Source organism: Balaenoptera borealis (assembly GCF_965194805.1).
Source record: "Balaenoptera borealis genome assembly, chromosome: X".
NCBI lineage: Eukaryota > Metazoa > Chordata > Mammalia > Artiodactyla > Balaenopteridae > Balaenoptera > Balaenoptera borealis.
In genome coordinates this window covers 106940695-106968690 of record NC_138881.1, presented here as the reverse complement: position 1 = coordinate 106968690, position 27996 = coordinate 106940695, and the positions used below count along the sequence as shown (strand labels likewise).

At 34.9% G+C, this 27996-nt stretch overlaps 1 pseudogene across 1 annotated transcript; it reads right to left on the bottom strand.

Annotated features, from left to right (window-relative positions):
• Positions 1-278: 278 nt before the first annotated feature.
• On the bottom strand, positions 279-27874 carry LOC309620658 (Y-box-binding protein 1 pseudogene; annotated as a pseudogene). Its single transcript has one exon. The product of its transcript is annotated as a Y-box-binding protein 1 pseudogene (transcript).
• Positions 27875-27996: the final 122 nt, after the last annotated feature.

Here is a 27996-nt window from a genome sequence, read left to right as displayed (position 1 = left end):
TTCTGTAAAAAATGACAGTGGTAGTCTGATAAGGATTGCATTGAATCGGTAGATTGCTTTGGGTAGTATAGTCATTTTCACAATATTGATTCTTCCAATCCAAGAACATGGTATATCTCTCCATCTGTTGGTATCATCTTTAATTGCTTTCATCAGTGTCTTATAGTTTTCTGCATACAGGTCTTTTGTTTCCCTAAGTAGGTTTATTTTTAGGTATTTTATTATTTTTGTTGCAATGGTAAATGGGAGTGTTTCCTTGTCAGATTTTTCACCATTAGTGTATAGGAATGCAAGAGATTTCTGTGCATTAATTTTGTATCCTGCAACTTTACCAAATTCATTGATTAGCTCTAGTAGTTTTCTGGTGGCATCTTTAGGATTCTCTATGTATAATATCATGTCATCTGCAAACAGTGACAGTTTTACTTCTTCTTTTCCAATTTGTATTCCTTTTATTTCTTTTTCTTCTCTGATTGCCATGGCTAGGACTTCCAAAACTAGGTTGAATAATAGTGGTGAGAGTGGACATCCTTGTCTTGTTCCTGATCTTAGAGGAAATGCTTTCAGTTTTTCACCCTTGAGAATGATGTTTCCTGTGGGTTTGTCGTATATGGCCTTTATTATGTTGAAGTAGGTTCCCTCTATGCCCACTTTCTGGAGAGTTTTTATCATAAATGGGTGTCGAATTTTGTCAAAAGCTTTTTCTGCATCTATTGAGATGATCATATGGTTTTTATTCTTCAGTTTTTTAATATGGTGTATCACATTGATTGATTTGCATATATTGAAGGATCCTTGCATCTCTGTGATAAATCCCACTTGTTCATGTTGTATGATCCTTTTAATGTGTTGTTGGATTCTGTTTGCTAGTATTTTGTTGAGGATTTTTGCATATTTATTCATCAGTGATATTGGTCTGTAATTTTCTTTTTTTGTAGTATCTTTGTTTATATCTGTACAAGCCTACCTCAAGAAACAAGAACAATCTCAAATAAACAATCTAACATTACACCTAAAGGAACTAGAGAAAGAAGAACAAACAAAACCCAAAATTAGCAGAAGGAAAGAAATCATAAATATCAGAGCAGAAATAAATGAAATAGAAACAAAGAAAACAATAGCAAAGATCAATAAAACTAAAAGCTGGTTCTTTGAGAAGATAAACAAAATTGATAAACCATTAGCCAGACTCATCGAGAAAAAGAGGGAGAGGACTCAAATCAATAGAGTTAGAAATGAAAAAGAAGAAGTTACAACAGACACTGCAGAAATACAAAGCATCCTAAGAGCCTACTACAAGCAACTCTATGCCAATAAAATGGACAACCTGGAAGAAATGGACATATTCTTAGAAAGGTATAACCTTCCAAGACTGAACCAGGAAGAAATAGAAAATATGAACAGACCAATCACAAGTAATGAAATTGAAACTGTGATTAAAAATTTTCCAACAAACAAAAGTCCAGGACCAGATGGCTTCACAGGTGAATTCTATCAAACATTTAGAGAAGAGCTAACACCCATCCTTCTCCAACTCTTCCAAAAAATTGCAGAGGAAGGAAAACTCTCAAACTCATTCTATGAGGCCACCATCACCCTGATTCCAAAACCAGACAAAGATGCTGAGTATTATTTTAGTGCATGTATATGAGGAAACTACCTGAGGCCAACTCAATAAGCAACCAAAAAGAGCCAGGGAAACAATACTGTTAACTCAGCTTTGGGAATAGTTCTTGTTCCCAGAAGCCATAGTTGGAAAACTAGAAAGAATACTCAGGAGGGTATTGTCTAAGGAGGGAGGCAAAATTAATCCTAGATAAAGGCTGCTGTGCTCCCATCTAATAAAGGTAAAGTCAAATCCCCAAAGGAGAAAGTATTTCCAAGTAACATAATTGTGTCCAAGAAGAAAGCTAAACTATATTTATTGAACACAATGATATCCAGTACTCAACAGTGAAACAAAATCACAATGTCAGGCGTCCATTAAAAAGTTACAGTGCATGAAAAGAAGTGGGAAAATATAGCACCAAAAAGAGAAAAATAGCTGACTAGAATCAGTCTCAGCAAGGATGGAAATTATAGAATTAATATACAAGGGCGTTAAAATAATTAGTATTGACTATATTCCATATGTTCAAGAAGGTAAGGAAAAGATTGGGCATGTTTAGTAGATGCAGGAAACATATAGAAACACCCAAATGAAACTTCAAGAGATGAAAAATGCAACATATGAATTAAAAAATTATTATATGGGACTATGTAGTTTAGACACTACAAAAAAAAATTAGTGAACTTGAAGATACAGCAACTGAAACTATCCAAAATGAAAAAGTAAGGCATTACACTTTCTGATTTTAAACTATATTATAAAGCTATAGTAATCGAAACAGTGTGGTACTGGCATAAAAACAGACACATAAATCAGTGGAACAGAATTGAGAGCCCAGAAATCAACCTAGGCCTATATGGTTAACTATTTGACATGGGAGACAAGAACACTCAATGCAGAAAAGACAGTCTCCTCAATAAATTGTGCTGAGAAAGGTGAATATTCACATGTAAAAGAATGGAAGTAGACCCCTATCTTTCACCATACACAAAAATGAACTCAAAATGGATTGAAAACTTAAATGTAGGACCTGAAATCATAGAACTAGAAGAAAACAGAGGACAACTTCCTTGAAATGGGTCTTGGCAATGATGTTTTGGATGTGACACCCAAAACACAAGCAACAAAAGGAAAGCTAAACAAGCAGGACAACATCAAACTAAAATGCTTCTGCAGAGTAAAAGAAACCATCAACAAAATGAAAGGCAACCTATGGAATAGGAGAAAATATTTGCAAATCATGTATTTGCTAAGAGGTTAATATCCAAAATATGTAAACGACTTATACAACTCAATAGCAATAATAATAATAATAATCCAATTTTTAAAATGGGCAAAGGACCTGAATAGACATTTTTCCAAAGAAGATATTCAGATATCCAACAGGTATATGAAAAGGTGCTCAACATCACTAATCATTAGGGAAATGCAAATCAAAACCACAGTGAGACATCTCTTCACACCCATTAGAATGGCTATTATCTAAAAGGAGATAATAAATGATGACAAGGTCTTGGAGAAAAGAAAACCCTTGTGCACTGTTGGTGGGGATGTAAGTTTGTGCAACCACTATGGAAAACAGTATGGAGGGCCCTCAAAAAATTAAAAATAGAACTACCATATGATCCAGCAATTCTACTTCTGGGTATATACCATAGGAAATAAAATCACTAGGACACAGAGATACCAGTACCCCCATATTTATTGCAGCATTATTTACAATAACCAAGACAGAGGAACAACTTAAGTGTCCATCAACAGATGAATATCAAGAAAATGTGGTATATGTATACAATGGAATACTATTCATCCATAAGAAGAAGGAATTCCTGCCATTTGCAACAACACAGATGGACTTTGAGTGTAGTTTGCTAAGTGAAATAAGTCAGACAGAAAAAGGGTTGGGAGTTTGATTAGCAAGGAGAATATGTAAAATTGTCATTAGAGATCTTGCAGAAACTTACCAGAAAAAAATTACTTGGTAGGTTTTCTGGAGAGTGTCAAAGGCTCACTTGAAGTCTGTGCTCTTTCTAGAGAAATGTTGAAACACCATATTTTGTATAGCTATGCATAGTAGTTTCCTATAGCTACCATAACAAATTACCACAATTGTAAGTGATTTAAAACATTACAAATATATCATCTCACAGTTCTGGAGGTTAGAAGTTCAAAATGGGTCACACTTGGCTAAAATTAATGTTTTGGTAGAGCTGCATTCCTTTCTGGGGGCTTTATGGGATTGTATTAGATTCCTAAGGCTGCCATAACAAATTACCACAAATTTAGTAGCTTAAAAAAGCAAAAATTGGGCTTCCCTGGTGGCGCAGTGGTTGAGAATCTGCCTGCTAATGCAGGGGACACGGGTTTGAGCCCTGGTCTGGGAAGATCCCACATGCCCCAGAGCAGCTGGGCCCGTGAGCCACAATTGCTGAGCCTGCGCGTCTGCAGCCTGTGCTCCACAACAAGAGAGGCCACGATAGTGAGAGGCCCGCGCACCGCGATGAAGAGTGGCCCCCACTTGCCACAGCTAGAGAAAGCCCTCACACAGAAACGAAGACCCAACACAGCCATAAAAATAAATAATTTTTAAAAAAAGCAAAAATTTATCCTTTTATATTCTGGAAGCCAGAAATACAAAATCAAGGTGTCAGGAAGTGCCACCCTCACTTTGGAGGCTCTAGGAGATAATCCTTCCTTGCCTCTTCCAGCTTCTGGTAGCTTCACATGTTCTTTGGCTTGTGGCTATATCACTTCAATCTTTGCCTTCATCTTTAATTGCTTTCTCCTCTCCACTGTCTTCTATTCTTTTGTCTGTCTCAAATCTCCCTGTTTCTTTATCTTATAAGAACATTTGTCATTTGATTTGGGGCCCACTCAGATAATCCAGGATAATCTTATCTCAAGATTTGTAGTTTAATTACATCTGAAAAATTATATTTTCCAAATAAGGTAACATTCAGTTTACACACTGTACAGGGATTTTACATAGACATATTTTTTGAGGGGGGCCACCATTCATCCCATTATGGACCCAATCTGTTTTCTTGTATTTTTCAGCTTCTGGATGCTGTCTGCATTCTTTGTCTCATGGCTCTTTTCCATCTTCAAAGTAAGAAATGGCTAGTTGAGTATTCCTCACATTATATCATTCTGACTCTGATTTTCCTGCTTTTACATATAAGAACCCTTTATATTGCCCCCCACCCCACCCCAATAATCCAGCATAACATTCCCCTCTCAAGGTCAGTTACTTAGCAATCTTAATTACCTAATCTAAGTTCAAGGGAATGGGGGTTGGACATTTTGAGGGAACAATTAGTCTGCCTACCACACTATAGAAAGCAAGGATGCCCTTTGTTCATCAGAGACACATATTTTCCCATATTTTTCATAAGTCTGTTCCATGTCCATAATAACAAAATCAGGCATATTTAATTTCCGGTTGAGTTATTAGCCAATCTAATTCTAAAATGTCTGTACAATGTTGATGTTATTCTCTCTGCAAGAAAGCAGAGATTGCTTATAAATTTAATCACATTTAGATTTCATCATATATAACTTTGTGCTCAACTTTGCTAATATTTACTCACGTGCAGAGTTTTTCATCCTTGGAAATGAAAATAAGTCAGAGGATATTGACTGGATTATATTGATTTAATTATATTATTCTTACTATAGTCAAATACAAGTTTTTAAAATAAAAACTTAGAAGTCATATTGGGGGTTTTAACTATGAAAGTTCTTGCAAAATAGTCAAGTGTTGTTCTGTCTTGGGCTATGGAAATGGAAATGTGCTGAGTTTTTTGTTTCTTTGTTTTATTTTTGTTTTCATGCTCTCATTAAAGATGACCTTATGTTATTCAAGCAAATGTAATTATTACTGGTGTTATTGTTGATTTTTCATAGCATTCTAGTACATACCATTACATACCATTTTTTTCTTCCAGTTTTATTGAGATATAGTTGACATACAGCACTGTGTAAGTTTAGGGTATACAGCACAATGATTTGACTTAACATACTTTATGAAATGATGACCACAATATGTTTAGTGAACATTCATCATCTCATATAGATACAAAATTAAAGAAATAGAAAACAACTTTTTCCACTTGATGTGAACTCTTCGGATTTACTCTTTTAAGCATTTTCATACATAGCATACAGCAGTGCTTACTGTATTCATCACGTTATAGATTACATCCCTACTATTTATTTATCTTATAACTGGGAGTTTGTATCTTTTGACTACCTTCATCCATTTCCCCCTCCCCCCACTTCTGGAAACCACAAATCTGATCTCTTTTTCAATGAGTTTGTTTGTTTGTTTTTGAAGTATCCATTAGTGATCTTTTAAGGTAGAATTTGCACAACTTCTGGACTAGGCTTACTTTAGTAAATAGGGAGGTTAGATCATTTAATAGAATTTTATACTCTTATTATAGAATAATGGGAAATATTCAAAATTTATCCAATGAAATATTTTTTCTTAAGTCATTTCCTGCTTTTTATTAATCCAGAGTATAAAGTTCACTAATGTTAGTAGTTTGACAATAATCTAAAAAAGGTATGTAAAAATCAGATATCCCTATAATCAATTACACTGAAAGCATGGCAATAAAAATAGATATAAGATGTAGGTTTCATCAATAAAGGTGCATTCCCTGGTTCAGTGATATCACTCCAAAATGCTGGGCACCAAATGAGTTATAAATCTGAGAAAACTTAAATCACAGTTGAATGTATGTTACTAAAACACAAAGTACATAGAGGATGAAATAATAAAATAACTATAAAGTTAGAACCATTCAGTAATCTGTTCAATAAATATATTTTGAGCATGTTATGTGTGATAGGTATAATAGATCGAATGATCAAATGAATCTAATGCAGTTTGGTAAATGCCACTATAGGAGACATGCAGGGTGCTAGGAGTACACATATGAGGAGCTCTCATTCCTAGAACATGAAAACACTGTAGAAGATATAATCCTCCAATTTTTTTCTCTCAGATAACATATAAAGTTAAGGAAATTATACATCTAGTAGCACGCCAACACAACAATAAGAAATCAAATACTATAAAGGATTTGGAATATAAATGCTAAAGAGAATTAAAAAAAAGTAAAGGTCATTGGAGCAGTGAGCTAACGGAGAAGACGGAATTTGAGCAACTGATGAAAGAGTTGACCTTCAGTAAGTGGAAGTGTAGTGCAAGAATATTATAGTCAATGAGTACAACATATAATAGAGGAACAGTGACAAAGATGGCAGCTAAGGAGATGGGGAATAAGAGAAAGGCACAGTAAGGACTGGAACAAGAATTTTGTGGAAGGGGGTAGTAAGTGATAAGCTTGATTTAAAAAAAAAAAGTGGGCCAAGATTGTGAAGTACTGGAGATTTTTGATTTGTTTAGGTCATTTATAATGAGCTCTTGTGTCAACCATGAAAGTGCAGCTCTAAGATCTCATGTAATAGACAAAAGACCCCAGGAGCACCCACAGGTGGCTGCCAGTAAATGACTGAAAGTCACAGTGATACTAAGGCAGATCCATTCCTACGAGATGTAGGACTAATCTCACAGGGCAACTTTGGTCCCAGGATACCATATTAGCCTGATGTAAATTTTCCTAAAACTGTGCTGCAGTCTGAGACTCTTCCTCGCTAGTTCTTTCCTTCACAGAGCCCAGACTTGCAGTGTAGAATAACAGCTCTTTCCCTCTTCTCCAGCTTCCCGTCCTACCTTTTTCCCCCCCTCACAGGACTTTCTGGCAATAAAATTTCTTGCCCTTCTGACAGCACAACTCTTATTAATTCTTAAGCTGGAAAATGCAATGATGAAAATGAGATTTTATTAGAACTAAAATTGTAATGCTATAAACAGAGAAGTAAAAAATAAAGCCCTGGAAATTGGGAGGGTATGGATTTATTTAATAGCTATGTGATGATGACATGAAATTCAGATTTGGCAGCACATATGGGAAGAAAATGATAGAGCAGGTATGATGGAGAATTGCACAGTAGATCAATGTTTGCTCTGGTAAAAAGAAGCAATACATATATCTAATAAAGGATTTCCTTCCAAAATATATAACGAACTTCTTCAAATCAATTTAATAAAAGACTGATAATCTGACTTGAACAGGTTCTTCCATATAGATGATTCCAAATCTCCAATAAACATATTAACATGTAGTCAGCATCAATTATTCATCAGAGGAATGTTAATTAAAATCAGATTGAGAAACTATTAAATGCTCATAATAATGGTTAAAATTTTAAAAGCAGATAGTACCAAGTTTTGGTTAGGATGTAAAACAAGCTGATTTCCTACATACTCCTGGTAGGAGAATAAATTGTTAGATTCACTTTGGAAAAGCATTTGGCAAGAGCTAATATAGTTGACTATATGTAAACTCAATAGCCCAGGACTTCCCTTTCTTTCCTAGTGTGTTCATTCTCATTGCTGGGCAGTTTCCATTCTTTGAATATACTAAAGCTTATGTATTCATTCTACTGTATGTATATAAATGTATATAAAGTTTAAAACCAAGGAGAACTAATTTGTGATGCTTAAAGTCAAGATAGTGGTCATTCTTGGGTGACTGTGCTTCAGTGCTGCTGAAAATATTATATTTCTTGGCCTGAATGATGGTTATCCATATATTCACTTTGAGAAAATTCATCTAACTGTACACTTATGATTTATGCATCAATAAAATATTGTACATTGTATATTGTATATGCATATTGTATTTAAATATTAAGAGAAATTTTAAAATAACAAAAATATGGTCTTTCCAGATTAAAATGTTCATATTATTCTTATTCTATTGATCTTACTGTATATGCTTTTACTGTTAGAGTTGGATTTGTTGAATGTTCATTATTTTCTAGATTTATCAATTTAAATAGGATTTGACTTTCCCATTAGACAGTAAAACCTTGAGCACTAGACTATTTCTAATCTTCATATCCACTCATGGATTTCTCCTTAAACAAAAGATACAGTGCTGCTAAAACCTTAGGTCATTGCTCTTGTATCTCCATTTCTTGTGTGAAGGATACACACACACACATTCTTGTATGTGTGTGCTAGTTTGAAAATGGTATTTATTTTTAACTTCCTGATATTATCTCCTAATTACCTTAAACTTCCATAATTATGTTTTCATTATTAAGACTTCTTTTGCATCGTGCTGTTTTTTTTTTAATTTTTTTAATTTAATTTTTAAGACCTTTATTAATAGGTGCTTGCAGTTTGACTTTTTTGAAAAAAAATCAAGCTGTAAACTTTTATTACAAGTTAAAAATGAGGTCCTTAAAAATCTCAAACTTGACCAGATATTAAACAATTTAAAAACCTTTAAAAGTGTATTGAGAAAAACAAGGCTTTAAAAAAAAATGTTTTTCATTACCAAAAAGAGACCTCTTTAGGTAAAAATAATAAAAACCCCATGCTGCATAGATAACGCAGGTAGTTCTGGTTATGTGGTCAACAGGCAAAAAGCAAGCACTTAAGGTCTTCGGCTCCAATTTTTGTTCATTTCTTAATCATATTCATTTCTTCTTGTTGGATGACTAAACCGGATGATGGTAGAGATGATAAGTGAGCATTTACTCAGCCCGCCCTGCTCAGCCTCGTAGCAGACGAATTCTCAGCTGGTGAATAGGCTGCTTTTGTCTCTTTGCCATCTCGTGGTTTAGGGTTTTCTGGGCGTCTGCGTCCGTAATTGAAGTTGCGGCGGTACCGACGTTGAGGCGGCTGCTGACCTTGGGTCTCATCTCCTTGATTTTTCTTATCTTCTTCATTGCCGTCCTCTGCGGGCTGTCTTTGGCCAGGAGGGCCCCTGTGGTATCATGGTCTATAACCCCGATACATATTCTGTCTCACTGGTCTACCTTGTTCCCCTGCACCCTGGTTGCCACAGGAGGGTTGGAATACAGTGGTCGTCGCCCACAGGGTCTCCGCGTGTAGTAAGGTGGGAACCTTCGCCTGCGGTAGGGCCTGGCCTTCGGGAGCACTCTCCGATCCCTCATCCTTTTCCCCACTCTCACTATTCTGGTAGTTCTGCTGCTGGTGGTTGCGTGGAAGACCCCTGCGATGTGGAGAGCGTCTATAATGGTTATGGTCTGGTGCACATGTACCGCCTTGCGCTGGAACTCCACGAGGGCCTGTACCATTTGCTGTCTCCGCATCCTTTTCTCCTTCAACAACATCGAATCCACAGTCTCTCTGTCTCCTACACTGCGAAGGTACTTCCTGGGGTTCTTCTTCTTTATGGCAGTCTGGTGTACAAATACATCTTCCTCGGTGTCATTCCTCTTGATGAAACCATATCCGTTTCTTACATTGAACCGTTTTACTGTTCCCCAAACCTTCGTTGCGATGACCTTCCTGTCGCCGCTTGCAGGCACCGCCAACATGAGGCCGCCTGGGCCACCGCTCCCTGCACCGCTGCCCGTCAGACCCAGCTCAGTGTCTGCAGCGCTGAGGGCGGGGGCGGCGGGCGGCTGCTGGGTCTCGCTGCTCGTGGCTGCGGTGATGGTGACTGGGGCCGGCGGCCGGCAGCTGCGGCTCCTCCCGGGCTGGGATGGTAACAAGGCCAGCTGCGGCGGTGGGGCTGCTCAGGGCCTCGCTGGGGTCCTGCTCTTCAAATTTAAGTGAAACAGTTGTCACTGCATTGTCATGCAAGGACTCGCGATTTGCCCTAATGAACCATTTTCACATCTTTGCCAGTAAGGTTCTAGATATAATTTAGATTCTGCCAATGAGATGCACCAGAAAGAGACTTAGAAAGCAGAAGAGTAAAAGACGTCGTTTGTCCTTATTACAGGAGGCAACAAGTGTTGATATTGGGTTCACCAGACATGACTAATTGTCACAGTCAGCCAGAGTCCTTCCCTCCCTGTAAGTCACATATGTTAGAGCTGCAGGGAAAGTGTGACATTTTCACTTGTTTCCTACACTTTTACCAAAATTGCTGTAGTGAATCTGAAAGCTGCTGGTGCTCCACAACTGATTTCCAAGCCTTGCAATGGTTTTAAGCACTTAATAATACCTTGTATTAAATCCCTTTTCAGAAGAAATACCTAGAATGATTCTAATATCCCACATCATGTTGATATAGTCTCAATATTATAATGTTTGAGGAAATAACTACTTTTAACAAACATAACTAATCCAATTACATTTTCTTAGGTGAATTATTCAATTCAGCAAGTACATGTGTTTTTATTGTTTTTTAAAGTTCATTTTTACCCTTGCATCAACTTATGCTAGGGCACATATCAATTACCAACAATTATTCATTGGCCATCTACAGGCATGCCTCTGAGATACTATGAGTTTGGTTCCAGATCACTACAATAAAGCAAATATTGCAATAAAGTGAGTCAAACAAATTTTTGGCTCCCAATGCATATAAAAGTTATGCTTACACTATACTATAGTCTATTAAGTATGTAATAGCATTATGTGTAAAAAAACAATGTACATACCTTAATTAAAAAATAATGCTAGGGGGAGGGATAAATTAGGAGTTTGGGATTAAAATATACACACTACTATATATAAAATAGATAACCAACAAAGACCTACTGTATAGCACAGGGAACTCTGCTCAATATTCTTTAATAATCTATAAGGGAAAAGAATCTGAAAAAGATTAGATATAGGTATATGTATAACTGAATCACTTTGCTATACACTTGAAACTAACACAACATTGTAAATCAACTATACTTCAATAAAAAAATAATAATGCCGTTGGAAAAATGGTGCCGACAGACTTGCTTGATGCAGGGTTGCCACAAACCTTCATTATGTAAAAAACACTGTCTGTGAAGAGTGATAAAGCAAAGTGCATTAAAACAAGGTATGCCTGTACTATCTTCTGAACACTGTGCTATGTCCTGGTGTTATAAGAATGTTGTATAACATGCTTTATGCTTACAATTTTATATTAGAAATTGTAATCCTTGGTTTTTGGCAACCAAGGCTTCTTTTGTAATAAAGACACTTGGATTAAGTAAAAGATTGTCTTATTTTATCCCACACCATAATCTGTCATATTATAAGAATTGATTGCACTATAAACTTTACTGTTTACTTAATAAACATAATGTCCTTCTATGTACACAAATCTACATTTGTTTACAGAGTTACAAAGATGAATGCAATATGGTCCATTTCCCAATGTGCTCACAATCTAGTGGTGAGGGCAGGCATAGTTATGACAAATTATAATGAGTTCAGGTTATGATGAACTCAACATAGAAGTAAAAAAAATACTACGATAGCATAAGCAAAGGGTTTGTTGTTGTTGTTCTGGAATGACTTTTTATGAGTTAATGTATTTTTTTAAATTTACTTATTTATTTATTTATTTTTGGCTGTGTTGGGTTTTTGTTTCTGTGCGAGGGCTTTCTCTAGTTGTGGCAAGCGGGGGCCACTCTTCATCGCGGTGCGCGGGCCTCTCACTATCGCGGCCTCTCTTGTTGCGGAGCACAGGCTCCAGACGCGCAGGCTCAGTAGTTGTGGCTCACGGGCCTAGTTGCTCCACGGCATGTGGGATCTTCCCAGACCAGGGCTCGAACCCATGTCCCCTGCATTGGCAGGCGGAGTCTCAACCACTGCGCCACCAGGGAAGCCCAAGCAAAGGGTTTTATTCTGCATCAAGAGTTGAATAAACCTTGCCATATGAATAGAAATGTTATCTGCCCCTAATTTGAATTCAATCAAGGCTAAAGAGGAAGAAGGACATTTTGGACAAACGGAACAGCTAGAAAATGCATCAAAATAAAAGGGCTATTAGGTAATCAAAAATATTTCATGATATTGGTGTATACATTGCATGCTATCAGGATGAGTTTGAATTTTACTCTCTAGGCAATTAAGAGCCAACAGAAGAGAGCTAGCAGTGGAGAACATGATCAAAGTCGGATTTAGAGAGAATTCCAGTGGTAATGGGCATTCTGGAATAGAGTGGAGAATAATAGGTGTCCTGAAAATACCAATGTCCTTCTTTTGCTTTGTCGTTAATGCCTATTTTGCAAAGGTGACTTGCCTCATCGGCATAACTGCTGTAGTGTAACTGCCTGACATTAAGCTTTTTGATGGTAACGTAAGTGTCCGATATTAAGCTTTTGATTGCCGAGGCATCCATTTCAAAGACATCCATCTCGAATAAACATATTGCCAGCTGTATGACACAGCTCAGCTAAGTAAAAAAACAGGCTGCCCCACACATGAGGTTTCCCTTTTAGAAAACCCTGAGTAACCTAGGTTTACTGAGAGTGACCTTGCTTTTTCCTTCCTGTGCTCTAATTCCCACTCTTATGCTTTAAATTCTCCAATAAAGAGTGAACCTGTGAGGCCTTAGGCACCCCCCTTTTGGACCCTGATAAGGACAGAGCCCCAGGTTGGCGCTCTCTCTCTCTCTCTCTCTTTCTCTGCTCATGACTTTGCTGTGTAGCCCTTGGGTGTGCCACGTACCCTCCAAGACCTGTGAGTAATAGATCATTTTTTCCCCCAAAGTTCCTTGATGGATTTTTGCTGATGTGCATCTTGCAATCATAATAAGAACCACAAGGGCCTGTCCAGCCACAGCACTGGCTTTGGTTGGGAAAATATCTGTGGGCCTAGGTGAGTACATTAGAAATTCCTAGCCAATAGTATCACTATTGGTAGGCTGAGAGTGACATGAAACAAGTGGCTTATAACAAAAATGAGGTACTTAACAACTGAAGTTCCTCAGACAGGGGTCCAAAGCCAATCTTACAAAAATAATATTTTTTTGAATTGTGCTATGTATAATGAGAAATATTAATGTATGACTTTATGAGCTCATACATGGTTAGTTACCTTAATTTATTATAGTTTTAATGTTTTTGTTTTTTCAAAAAAGCAAGCCCATAATTTGTATAATTGGTCTAAATTCTATCCATTGTACATTTTGTCTAATGATACCGTTGATCAATTTACTCTTTTTGAATAAATTTGTCCTATTATTGAATCCCCAATAAGCAGTAAGAACTGAGAAATCTTTCAACCTGAAGTGGAACATTAGAGATAGGGTCTCAAACCTAAAATAGTTTATGACAGACCATTTTATATTTAAGAAAAGCAATGTAAAAGTGTATACACTATCACCTAGTCCAGTAAAAGCTAGCTCATTACCTACATTTCTCCAATTTTTCAAGGACAAATATAACTTCTCTGATTTTTTTTCCTCATTATTCTTTCTTTTGCTCTCTCTTTTGTCATTGAACACATTTTTGCTGGAGCCCAAGGGACAAAAAGTGCATTTTAAAGTCAAATATATAAGCTGTAATTAGGCTCAGGACCTGATTTTTTTAGTGAAAAAATTGAGGTCACATTATAGTTCAGATTTGTCCTTATGGATAAAGATGTTAAGATCACATCTTATTAAGTCTTGTGCTTTTTTTTGGTCACATTCAAGAAACAAACAAACAAAAAATTCAATTATTTAATCATTATATCTTTTTCTTTCATCATATTATTTCTCTGTTTTTATTATTCATCTTCCTGTGCTCTGTTATTACTGATAGAATGACAAGGTTAAAAATAATGCCTTTTGTTCAATACTTCTGAGTGTCTTTGAATGCCATACTTTGGAACCAAACTAAACATTATTCTTAACATTTATTATATTCCAAAACCAGGAAAGATACTCATAGGGAAATATTTAAAGAGTTCTACTTTCTCAAATTACCCTTGGATTGACTAGTGAGTAAAAAACCATGTTCTTGACTCACTGGGTTTAAATTCACCATCAGAGTTATCTCCAGAGAACTGCATTTCTACATCTAGGGAGACTCTTCTTGCTTGTCATTCTTAATTGAGAGCAGCAGCCCAAGTAACACAACAGTACAAAGACCATCAGTAAAAATGTCACATCAAAATGAATTAAAGTAAAGGGATTTGCTAGCTATCAGTGTGTCTGTCAGGACATTACCAATCTTAACTCTCACATATCATACGTATGAACTGTTTATCATGGTTGATTTTTCCTGCTGCAATGTGTACACTAACAATTATAGCAATTGCCTACACAATATAAAATCAGTTGGCATAAAGCTATAATAAAAATTGTGTGATACTACTGCAAGTATGAGCATACAGATTAATTGAACAAAACAGCAATTATAGAAGGACAAAGAGAAGTTATTTAGTATATGATAAATAGAGCATATCAAACTGGAATGAAAAAGAGTTACTATTCAGTCAAGTATCTTAGGATAAATAGTGATTTAGGAAACACATATATAATTTCTATAACTACATCTATATGTTTTTTACTTCAGTAGATACTATATGGGCTAAAGCAGTGGTTTAAAGCCAGGAGATACATGTCAGAATAATTTTTTCAGCTCTCTCAAAATATACATTACAGCTGGTTCACTTGAAGAAATTGGGACAAACTAAAATATCAAAAATAGAAGATGTTATTTACTGGTACATCAAATCAAAAGACTATTAATGGAAGAGATATAAGGATAACATCTAATTTTATTGACATGAAAAACATCATAATATAATATTGAGAAAATTGACCAGGATACAAAATTGCATGCATAGTATGCCAGGGGTGGGGAATAAAAGAGAGAGAAGGATTGGAGAAAATACACCATAAAACAATAATGATTATTCCTGGATGTTGGAATTAAAATAGATTTTTCCTATTTCATTTACTCTGTTACCTTTGCTTATCTGTATTTTCAAATTTTTCTCCCTTAGCACATATTACTTTTACATTAATAATATTATCAAAGTTAGAAAAAAGACTGAGTTATATATATTATATATAATAAGTATATATAAATAATGCATTATATATTATATATAATGTATAATTTCTGTATTATATATTGTAATTTATATTCTGTATTATATATTATAATTTCTATATTGTATTATATAATATATTATAATTTCTGTATTATATGTAATATATATAATTTCTATAACCAGTTCTATTTCACCTAACATAATTATTTTTACTTACCTTTCTTTTTACTGTGTCACCATGATATAAATACAACCTGTTGAAAAGTGAAAATTGAAAAATCCAGTCAACTGTGTCTCTTTTCCACACATTTCTTTCTGTGAACTGAATTAACTGAAAGATTGGATGACTTATAGAAATAATGATATAATACATTGAATAGTAAATGAAAAATATATCTGTCAAACTATAATCATCATAGTATTTTAGAATTGCAAAATACTTTAGAAATCAGATAATATAATTCTATCTTCCTGGAAATGAGAAAACTGAGTAATCAGTAGTCTTTTTTAAACATAATGTGGATATTGAACATGTATTTCTCAGAAGACTGCATAGGAAAAAATGGAAGCAACGACAAGAAAAGCATACAAATTAAGAAGCAAAACGATGAAACACCAGTTACAATGTTCTGGTAATTCTTTCCAGGACTGTGTAATTTTGGATTAAACTAAACTGTCCCTTTAGAGAAGAGGTAAAAATCAGACCTAAGGAATTGTTGTTTTCAAAAGGAAAGACTGCATCATCTTGTTCTCCACGGCTTCTCCTCATTCTTAAACTTGTGTAAAAATTTCTGAACCTCATAGAAAAACTCTCTTCATTGGTAGGGTGGTCAAATTTCCAACAAACTAAATCCTCAAGTAATGCACCTGTAACAAAGGCAATGGGAAAAAAGATCCACAACTTCCAAAATTTTGTCACAGTTGGAAGACTCTAGCCCACAAAATAGAAAGGAGCACATTTGTGTGAGGCAATAGATTGAAATTTCAATCAGGCAATAGATTGAAAGCAGAATCACAATGATGATACCAAAGGCATGAAGAAATAGAATATACAGTACAACCAATATAAAAAATTTTGTTGTTATAAAACTATTGTCTATTACCCCCAAAATTGTTTGCATCCATTTTAGTAACCAAAATGTATGATTATTTTAAAAATTTATTTATACCTGATTTATATTCTCACTAGAACTTCTTCCATATTATAACTTCTCCATTATTTTGTTTCCTCTCTCAGTTAATAGATTTATGTCTTTAATTAGTTTTTATTTTCAAGATAAGTAGATAGCTTATTTTCAAATTCCTTACAGATTCAGGCTTGATTTCTGCTGTCTTCATTCATTAAAACAACTTGGTTGGTAGAACTGCTTGTGTTCCAAATTTTATCTGCTCAGATTCTCGGAATATTTCTTTCTTTATGTCTTGCACAGAATGTTACCAAAGAATAAATCTGAGGACAGCTTGATTCTTATGTTTTTCTGTTTGTATGAAGCAACTCGCTTTTCAGGTCTCAGTGCATAAACAATTATTTCGTAAATATTTGAAATATTTTATTTTGCCAGGATGTGTCCATATTTGGGCTATTTTCCTTTGGCTCCATGGGTGTATGGTGATTGTGTGGGCGTACATACCCACACACCTCTGTAAAATTTCTCAAATAAACATATCTTTTCTAAAGACATTAACAATATTTTGAAATTGGTTTTTTAAAACAGTATGAAGAAGAAATAAACCCTTATATTCTTTTATTCCCACAATGTATAATTAAATTCATCCTATTTTAGAATATTGACTTCTGGCTTTTTTAGGTTTATATTTTGAAATTATAGTATAATATATGATTGCCTTGTAATAAGAAATAAACAAATATTTGAGGTGACTAAAGCTAATGTCCCATTCAATCATTTAATAATATATTCAACAGTATTTATGGAGCCACAAATTGTTCTTGCTATACATCAGTAGTTGGGCTACCTTAATATAAAAAGAGAGAAAATATCACTGCTCTTGCAGAGCTTGTATTATAGTGATCACAAAAATATAAATCAAATATATAAGTAAGTTGAAACATATATTAGATGGTAATTAGTACTGTATTAATGAAGACATTCCAAAGAAACAGAACCAATAGGATGTGTGTGTGTGTGTGTGTGTGTGTGTGTATCATAGAACATGTATGTTGTTCTTTTGTTGCAACTTTTGTTGCTGGTGGTGATGTCATTCTTGACACGTACCTGATGCCTTTACCACATCTTTGGCTAACCTTGAAGGACAAGAAAGACAATTAAGTCATCACAAGGGAAAGAAGCTTGTTTTATTTCTCTTAGAGTAGGCAGATGCAATTTGTATCACTGACAGCAAAGGTATGATGCCACCATCTCAGCCCTTTGCAAGGGCAACGCTTTGGAAGAGGGAAGCACAGTTATGCCACCTACTGCAAAACAAATGGCTAGCAGAGAGAGAGAGAGAGAGAGGGAGAGAGAGAGAGAGAGAGAGAGGGAGAGAGAGAGAGAGAGAGAGAGAGAGAGGGAAAGGAAGGAAGGAAGGAAGGAAGGAAGGAAGGAAGGAAGGAAGAAAGAAAGAAAGAAAGAAAGAAAGAAAGAAAGAAAGGAAGGAAGGAAGAAAGAAAGAAAGGAAGAAAGAAAGGAGAGAGGGAGGGAGGGAAGGAGGAAGGAAGGAAAGAAGAAAAAGAAAGAATGAAAGAAAGAAAGAAAAAGGAAGAAAGAAAGGAAGGAAGGAAAGGAAGGAAGGAAGGAAGAAAGGAAGGAAGAAAGAAAAAGAATTTGTCTCATAAGATTATGGAGTCTGGCAAGTCCAAAATGTGCAGAGTGGGGCTGGCACGCTGGAGACCCATGGGAGAGTTGATACTATAGTTTAAGTATGAGGGTCATCAGTTGGCAGAATTCTCTCTTATTTGAGGGAGGTCAGATTTTTATTCTATTCATGCCTTTAAATGATTGGGTGAGTCTGATCCACATTTTGGAGGGCAATCAGAAATAGTGCTATGTGGAATACCATGAGATAAGGCATTCTATAAGCCCAAGGATGGTAGTTTTGGCAGAAGCATTGCATGCAGGGAGGGCATATCCATATTCAGAGTAAGTGTCTTTTCCATAACAATAAAATAATACTGCCCTTTCCATAACAGAAACAGTCCAATGTAATCAACCTGCCACCAGGTAACTGGTTATCACTTCAGGGAATGGTGCCATTTTATGAGGCCAGCATTGCCCTAATATAAACCACACAAGGATGCTAAAAGAAAAGAAAATTACAGGCCAATATCCCAGATGATTGTATATGCTAAAATCTCCAACAAAATATTAGCAAACTAAATTCAACAATACATTAAAAGGATCATACACCATGATCAAATGAGATTTATTTCAGAGATGCAAGGATGGTTCAACATCCACATCAATCAATGTGATACACCACATTAACAAAATGAAGAAAAAAATCATACGATCATGTCAATGGATGCAGAAAAAGCATTTGACAGGATTCAAGATGTATTCATTATAAAAACTCTCAATGAAATGGGTATAGCGGCACCATGCGTCAGCAAAATAAAGGCCATCTATGACAAGCCCAAAGCTATCATTATTCTCAATGGTAAAAAGCTGAAATCTTTTCCTCTAAGATCAGAAACAAGATAAGGATGACCACTCTTGCTATTTCTATTCAACCTCATACTTGAAATCCTAGCCAGAGCAATTTGGCAAGAAAAACAAATGAAAGGCATCCAAATTAGAGAGGAACAGGTAAAACTGTCTCTATTAGCAGATTATTTATTTTATATAGAAAATCTTAAAGAATACACCAAAAAACTGTTGAACCAATAAACAAACTCAGTAAATTTCCAGGCTACAAAATCAATGCACCAAAATCATTTGCATTTCTATACACTAAATAATGAACTATCAAAAACAAATTTTTAAAAAATACTCCATTTACAATTGCATCAACATGAATAAAAGAATTAGAAATAAATTTAACCAGAGAAGTTAATGACCCATACGCTGAAAAGTAAAAGGAATGATGAAATAAATTGAAGAACAAAAAAAGGAAAAATATCCTGTGCTTGTGGATTGGAAGAATTAGTACTGTTACAATGGTCTTACTACCCAAAGCACTTAAAGATGAAATGCAATCCCTATCTTAATTCCAGTGACACCTTTGACATAAATAGAACAAACAATTCTAAAATTTGTATGGATCCAAAAAGACCCTGAATAACCAAAGCAAACTTCAGAAAGAAGAACAAAGTTGGAGACATCACACTTCCTGATTTCAAACTATATTATAAAGTTATAGTAATCAATGCATTATGATGATTGCATAAAAATACACATAGATCAATGGAAAAGGATAGAGAGCCCAGAAATAAACCCATGCATATACAGCAAATTAATTTATGATGAGGGAGCCAAGAATATACAATAGGGAAACGATAGTCTCTTCAATAAATGGTTTTGGAAAAACTGTACAGCCATATGCATAATAATGAAACTGGACCACTATGTTATACCATACACAAAAATCAACTCAAAATGGATTAGACTAGAACGTAAGACCTGAAATCATAAAATTTCTAGAAGAAGACATAAGGTTTAAGCTCCTTGACATCAGTCTTGGCAATGATTTTTTGGATTTGACACCAAACGCAAAGGCAACAAAAGCAAAAATAAGCAGTTGGGATTACATCAAACTAAAAGCTGCAAAGGAAACAACAAAATGAAAAGGCAACCTATGAAATGGGAGAACATATTTGCAAATCATATATCTGATGAGGGGTTAATATGCAAAATATATAAAGAACTCATACAACTCAATACAAAAATAACAAACAAGCCAATTAAAAAATGGACAAGAGATGTGAATAGACATTTTTCCAAAGAAGACATACATATGGCCAACAGGTACATGAAAAGATGCTCAACATCACTAATTATTAGAGAAATGCAAATCAAAACTACAATGAGGTAGCACCTCACACCGGTCAGAATGGCCATCATCAAAAAATCTACAAACAATAAATGCTGGGGAGGGTGTGGAGGAAAGGGAACCCTCTTGCACTGTTGGTGGGAATGTCAATTGGCACAGCCACTATGGAAAACAGTTTGAAGGTTCCTCAAAAATTAAAAAGAGAACTATAGTATGGTCCATTAATTACAGTTCTGAGTGTTTATCTGAAGGAAATGAAATCACTGTTGAAGACATATGGATACTCCAATGTTCATTGCAGCATTATTTGCAATTGCCAAGACATGGAAATAACCTAAGTTTACATTGATGGATGAATGGATAAATAAAATGTGAGAGATATATATTCCATACATATAATATATAACAAAACACTATATAGTTAATAATGTTAATTAATATTAGTTAATAATTTAAATTAATATTACTAATGTATGATATATAGTTATATTATTCATCCATAAAATAGAAGTGAATCCTGACATTTGTGACAACATGAATGAACCCTGAGGGCATTATGCTAAGTGAAATAAATTAGACAGAGCAAGGTAAATACTGTATGATCTCATTTAGATGTGGAAGCTAAACAAACAAACAAACAACAATAAAAAAACCCTAAACTCATGGATACAGTGTACAGATTGGTGGTTGCCAGAGGTGGGGGAAGAGGTCTGGACCAAATGGGTGAAGGTTATCAAAAGGTACAAACTTCCAGTTATGAGATAAGTCCTGGAGATGTGATATACAGCATGGTGACTATAGTTAGCAATTCTATATTATATATCAGAAAGTTGCTAAGAGTAGATCTTAAAAGTTCTTATCACAGCAAAAAGTTTGTAACTATATGTGGATACTATAGTTGGTAACTATACATGGATGTCAACTGTTGTGTTAATCATTTCAAAATATATACATACATCAGATTATTATGGTGTACACCTAAAACTAATACAATGTTTTAAGTCAATTATATCTCAATTTTAGTAATAGGTTTTAAATCAATAAAAAACCTGTCTTAATTTTCTTACTTTCCTTTTCTGAAAAAAATGAACACTAAATAAAGCTACACATCTCCTCATTTTTTCTTCTTCCCTATATGTCCTCTTTTACAGGGTTCCAGTTATATTTTTATCATTGCTGATTCCATTGTAAATTATGATAGAACAGCCTCAAGATTTGGGGGCAATAAGTGGGATATAAATCCTAATTAAGTAAAGTAACATGCTCGAATATGTTTTCATTTATCCTTATGAAAATATATGATGACTCCATATTGGAAATGTGTGAAATTTACCCTTTTTTGCTGTAATGAACAAATTTCTTCTGTCTTCATTGAATTAAAAAATTGCTATGAAATTTGCAGTAGTCACTTCAATTCTGTTTTAAAAATTGGTTGATACTTATGGATTCTCCCCTAAATCTGTTGAAGAGTATTAGAGTTTTTATCCATGGGCCCATGAAACCCTAATTCTGTTGTTACCCTACTTTAAAGAAGTCTTAAACTCAGTCATGGCTCTGAGTTAAAGCTCAAGGAGGATGTTTGCATAGTGAGTGTCAGACATTTTCAGTGTTAATATACAGTTGTCCCTCTGTATCCTCAGGGAATTAGTTCCAGGACCCCTTCCCTATGGACAGCAAAATCTATGCATGCTCAAGTCCTTTATATAAATTGGCATAATTTTTGCACGTAACCTATGCACATCCTCCCATATACTTTAAATCACTTCTAGATTACTTATAAATACCTAAGACAATGTAAATGTTATGTAAATAGTTGTAAGTACAATATAAATGCTATGTAAATAATTGCCAGTGCACAGCAAATACAAATTTGGTTTTTGAAATTTTCGGAATATTTTTTCAAATATTTTCAATCCGTGATCAGTTGAATCCGCAGCTGCAGAAACTGTGGATACAGAGGGTAGACTGTATACCATCTTTTGGCACAGTTGACTGTAAAGATTTTTTCGGTGGCCAAATGGTACTTATATTTCACTCAAAAGTATGTCTGTCATAGAATCGGAAGAATAACAGGTTGCATGAATATCTGCAACAGACTGTTATTTGTTTTTTTGTATTGTTAGCCTCAGTAGCCTCTTATGATCGTTTGTATTTCTGTGGTGTTGATTGTTACTTCTCCTTTTTCATTTCTGATTTTATCAGTTTGAACTCTCTCCATTTTTCTCTTGCTGAGTGTGGCTAAAGGTTTATCAATTTTGTTTATGTTTTCAAATAACCAGCTTTTAGTTTCATTGATCTTTTCTATTGTGTGTGGTTATTTTTTAGTCTATATTTCATTTATTTCTGCTCTGATCTTTATGATTTCCTTCTTTCTACTAACTTTGGGTTTTATTTGTTCTTCTTTCTCTGGTTCCTTTTGGTGTAAGTTTAGGTTGTTTATTTGAGCTTTTTCTTGTTTCCTGAGATAAGCTTGTTTTGCTAGAAACTTCCCTCTTAGAATTGCTTTTGCTGCATCCCATAGGTGTTGGATCATTGTGTTTTCATTTTTTTTTTTTGTCTCTAGGTATTTTTTGATTTCCTCTTTGATTTCTTCAGTGATCCATTGGTTGTTTAGTAACATATTGTTTAGCCTCCACGTTTGTGGTTTTGCAGATTTTTTCTTGTAGTTTATTTCCAGTTTCATAGTGTTGTGGTCAGAAAGATGCTTGATATGATTTTAATTTTCTTAAATTTACCGAGGTTTGCCTTGTGGCCTAGCATGTGATCTGTACTGGAGAATGTTCCATGTGTACTTGAAAAGAATATGTATTCTGCTGCTTTCAGATGGGATGCTCTATATAAATATTAAGTCCATCTGGTCTAATGTGTTATATAAGGCCTGTGTTTTGTTACTGATTTTCTGTCTGATCATCTGTCCATTGATGTGCTGGGTGTTAAAGTCCACCACTATTATTGTGTCACTGTTGATTTCCCCTTTTTTGGCTGTTAGCATTTGCCTTATATGTTGAGGTGCTCTTATGTTGGGTGCATATGTATTTACAATTGTTATATCTTTTTCTTGGGTTGATCCCTTGATCATTATATAGTGTACTTCTTTGTCTCTTATAATGGTCTTTATTTTAAAGTCTATTTTGTCTGATATGAGAATTTCTACTCCAGCTTTCTTTTGGTTTCTATATGCATAGAATAACTTCTTCCATCCCCTCACTTACAGTCTGTATGTGTCCCTAGATCTGAAGTGGGTCTCTTGTAGACAGCATATATACAGATCTTGTTTTTGTATCCATTTAACCAGTTTGTGTCTTTTGGTCGGAGCATTTAATCCATTTACATTTAAGGTAATTATTGATATGTATGTTCTTATTGCCATTTTGTTAATTCTTTAGGATTTATTTTTGTAGGTCTTTTTTACTTCCTTTCTCTATTGTTCTCTTCTCTTGTGTTTTGATGACTATCTTTAGGGTTGTGTTTGGATTGCTTTTTCTTTTTGTGTGTGTATCTATTATAGATTTTTGGTTGGTGGTTACCATGATGTTTTGTATAGCTATATATATATATATATATATATACATGATTGTTTTAAGTTGCCAATCTCTTAATTTCAAATGCATCTTAAAAACTGTGCATTTTTATTCTCTTCCTGTCATGATTACTGTTTTTAATATCGTATTTTACATCTAAGTGTTTTGTGTCTCTTAACTACTTATTGTGTATATAGATGATTTTACTATTTTTGTGCTTTGACCTCCCCACTAGCTTTATGTGTGGATGATTTCCTACCTTTACTCTATGTTTGCCTTTACTGTGAACAACTATATGCCAATAAAATGGACAACCTAGAAAAATGGACAAATTCTTAGAAAGGTATAGTCTCTGAACATTGAACCAGGAAGAAATAGAAAATATGAGCAGACCAATTACCAGTTAGAAAATTGAGTTAGTAATTTAAAAACTCCCAACAAACAAAAGTCCAGGACCAGATGGCTTCACAGGTGAATTCTATCAAATATTTAGAAAAGAGTTAATACCTATCCTTCTGAAACTATTCCAAAATATTGCAGAGGAAGGAACACTTCCAAACTCATTCCATGAGGCCACCATTACCCTCATACCAAAACCAGACAAAGATATCCCCAAAAAGAAAATTACAGGCCAATATCACTGATGAACATGGATGCAAAAATCTGCAACAAAATACTAGCAAACCAATTCCAACAATACATTGAAAGGTTCATACACCATGATCAAGTGGGATTTATTCCACAGATGCAAGGAGTTTTTCAATATCCACGAATCAATCACTGCAATACATTATATTAACAAATTGAAGAATAAAAACTGTATGGTCATCTCAATAGATGCATAAAAAGCTTTTGATAAAATTCAGCATCCATTTATGGGAAAAACTCTCCTGAAAGTGGGCATAGAGGAAATATACCTCAATATAATAAAGTCCATATATGACAAACCCACAGCTAACATCATACTGATGAAAAACTGAAAGCTTTTCCTCTAAGATCAGGAACAAGGCAAGAATGCCCACTCTCACCACTTTTATTCAACATAGTTTTGGAACTCCTAGCCACAGCAAAAAGGTTAGAAAAGGAAATAAAAAGAATCCAAATTGGAAAGGAAGATTACTTCTTCCTGTCACTGTTTGCAGATGATATAAAGCTATATGTAGAAAATACTAAAGACACCACCAGAAAACTACTAGAGCTCATCAATGAATTCAGTAAAGTTGCAAGATACACAATTAATGTACAGAAATCTGTTGCATTTCTATACACTAATAATGAAGTATCAGCAAGAGAAATTACAGAAACAATCCCATTTACTGTCACATCAAGTAGAATGAAATACCTAGGAATAAACTTATTGAAGGAAGCAAAATACCTGTACTTTGAGAACTGTAAGATACTGATGAAAGAAATTGAAGAAGACACAAATAGATGGAAAGATATACTATGTTCTTGGATTGGAAGAATCAATGTTGTTAACATGACCATACTACCCAAGGCAATCTAGAGATTCTATGCTATCCCTATCAAAATAACAATGGCATTTTTCACAGAATGAGAATAAATAATTTTAAAATCTATGAAAGCACAAAAGACCCCAAATAACCAAAACAATCTTGAGAAAGAAGAACAGAGCTGGAAGAACCATGCTCCCTGACTTCAGACTATACTACAAAGATATAGTAATCAAAGCAGTATGGTACTGGCAGAAAAACAGACACATAGTTCAATGGAACAGGATAGAGACTCCAGAAATGAACCTACGTGCTTATGGTCAATTACTCTCTGACGCAGGAGGCGAGAATATACAATGTAGAAAAGACAGTCTCTTCAACAAGTGGTGTAGGGAAAGCTGGAGAGCTACAGTAAAACAATGAAATTGAACATTCTCTAACACCTTATAATGTTAGTCTTTTTACTAACTGCTGATGACAGTGTGGCACAAAACAGAATTTTAAAAAGTTTTTCTAACTAACTGAAGTTTTTTTCCCCAGATAACATGGCTTTTAAAAACTCCCAGAAATAACCCAGCTTTAAATACTTCCCTGTCTTGAAAAATCCAAAAGGAGACATAACTTTCAGTAGTATTTATGGTGTCATTAAGTAGGCCTTTCACCTTCGTATAGGTCAGTTTTTGCAAATATTGATTCCACTAGCCTGTGTATTATATAATTATCATCAAGAGAAATCTACAAGTTAGCTGCAGCAATTATCTAGAATTCAATCTAATATATTATTCTAAAGGTGAAAAACAACACAAAAATCAGGTTCTCATTTATGCCATCTCCTGGTTATTTATTGAAAAATATTTTTGAGCACTGGTGAAGTAATCCTAATATGAGAACAAATAAACTAGGGTGTAGCCTTTAGCCTTTGAAAGGTGATGATCATTTTCTTCAGGGAAGGATTGATGCAGAGGTTAGAACCCTGTTTTTATCAGTTGCATGTGTGAATCATCAACTCATTACATGTGCCTAGTGACAAAGTGTAGTGAGGGAAAGTGTTTATTTTTAGTTTCTATCCATGTAAGGCTCAAACTGGGAATTTCCTCTCACATTATCTTCATTATTGCTACTATATGTCTTCCCTACTGCAATGGAAAATATTTTATCTTATGAGGCATTTTCAGCTTTTGAAGTTTAAAGATTGACTTTGGAAAGAAGGTACTGTACTGAGGCTCTGTAAATATTTAGAGTTTACTGTTGTTAGGTTGAGACCAATTCTCTGATTTGATGTTGCTTGTGTAAATCTGTCTGATGCCCAGTAAGTGTCTGTCTGTCTAATGATGTGTCAGAGTTGATAAATGGGCCCATTATAAAAGACTGAAAACATTAAAAATATGTCAGTATTATTAAAGTCCAGAAACTGAACATATGTGTATTCTATACACCCTGATTTATATAAGTCTGATGGAAGATGGATGATGGGAACTGGGTGCAAAAATATATAAGTTAATGAAATTAAACTGTATTGTTGGTGATGGATGAAGTCTCAGTTACCAGGTGTTTAATAATAGTAGAGATAATGCAAAAACTGAAAAGGGATTCTGGTTTAATTATGTATTTTCTGTGTAGCTTCACTAATGAATTTAATTGGTCTCTGGGAGATAGCACAACTGAGATGTCAAAAAGCAGCTTTAGCCTCCCAATCCAGAGTAGAATGGCAATTTAAATAACAATCTTTGAATAATAGTAAGAGAAATAATATTAGAAAGATCTACTGAGATAAATAAATGCAATTGTAACTGAAGCATATATCAAATAGTTCTATACATCATCTGTGTGTATATCCTATGGGAATTAATTCTTTGTATTTACTTTTCTTGATAATTCACTGTTTTGAGTTTGATATATTAACAACACTTAAATTCCTTCTAAAATATATCAGGGCTATGCTATTTGCTGTCCTCTGAGCCATATGCTATTAATTAATTTTACTTTTTTAAGTTTGATATATGCCAGCTGTCTTAGTCCATTTGGGTTGCTTTAACAAAAATACCATGGAAACATTTATTTCTCACACTTCTGGGTGCTGGGAAGTCTACCCTCAGGCCACCCACAGATTCAGTGTCTGTTGAGAGTCAGCTTCCTAGTTCATATGTGGCCATCTTCTTGTTGTATCCTTACATGGTGAAGGGGGAGAACTCTGGTCTTTTCAGTCTCTTATAAGGGGGCACTAATCCCATTCTCAAGGGCTCCACCCTCATGACTTAATTACCTCCCAAATGTCCCACTTTCAAATACAAGCATACTAGGGACTTAGGCTGCAACATATGAATTTTGGGGGAACACAATCATTCAGAGCATAGCACCAGCAAACTAAGCTTTTTCATAAATTAAGATTGTTATAGTTATTATTTTCTAGAATCTATACATAAGGGCCTCCCTGATGGCACAGTGGTTAAGAATCCACCTGCCAATGCAGGGGACACGGGTTCAAGCCCTGGTCCGGGAAGATCCCACATGCCGCGGAGCAACTAAGCCCCTGTGCACCACAACTACTGAGCCTGCACTGTAGAGCCCACGAGCCACAACTACTGAGCCCACATGCCACAACTACTGAAGCCCACGCCTAGAGCCCATGTTCCGCAACAAAGAGAAGCCACC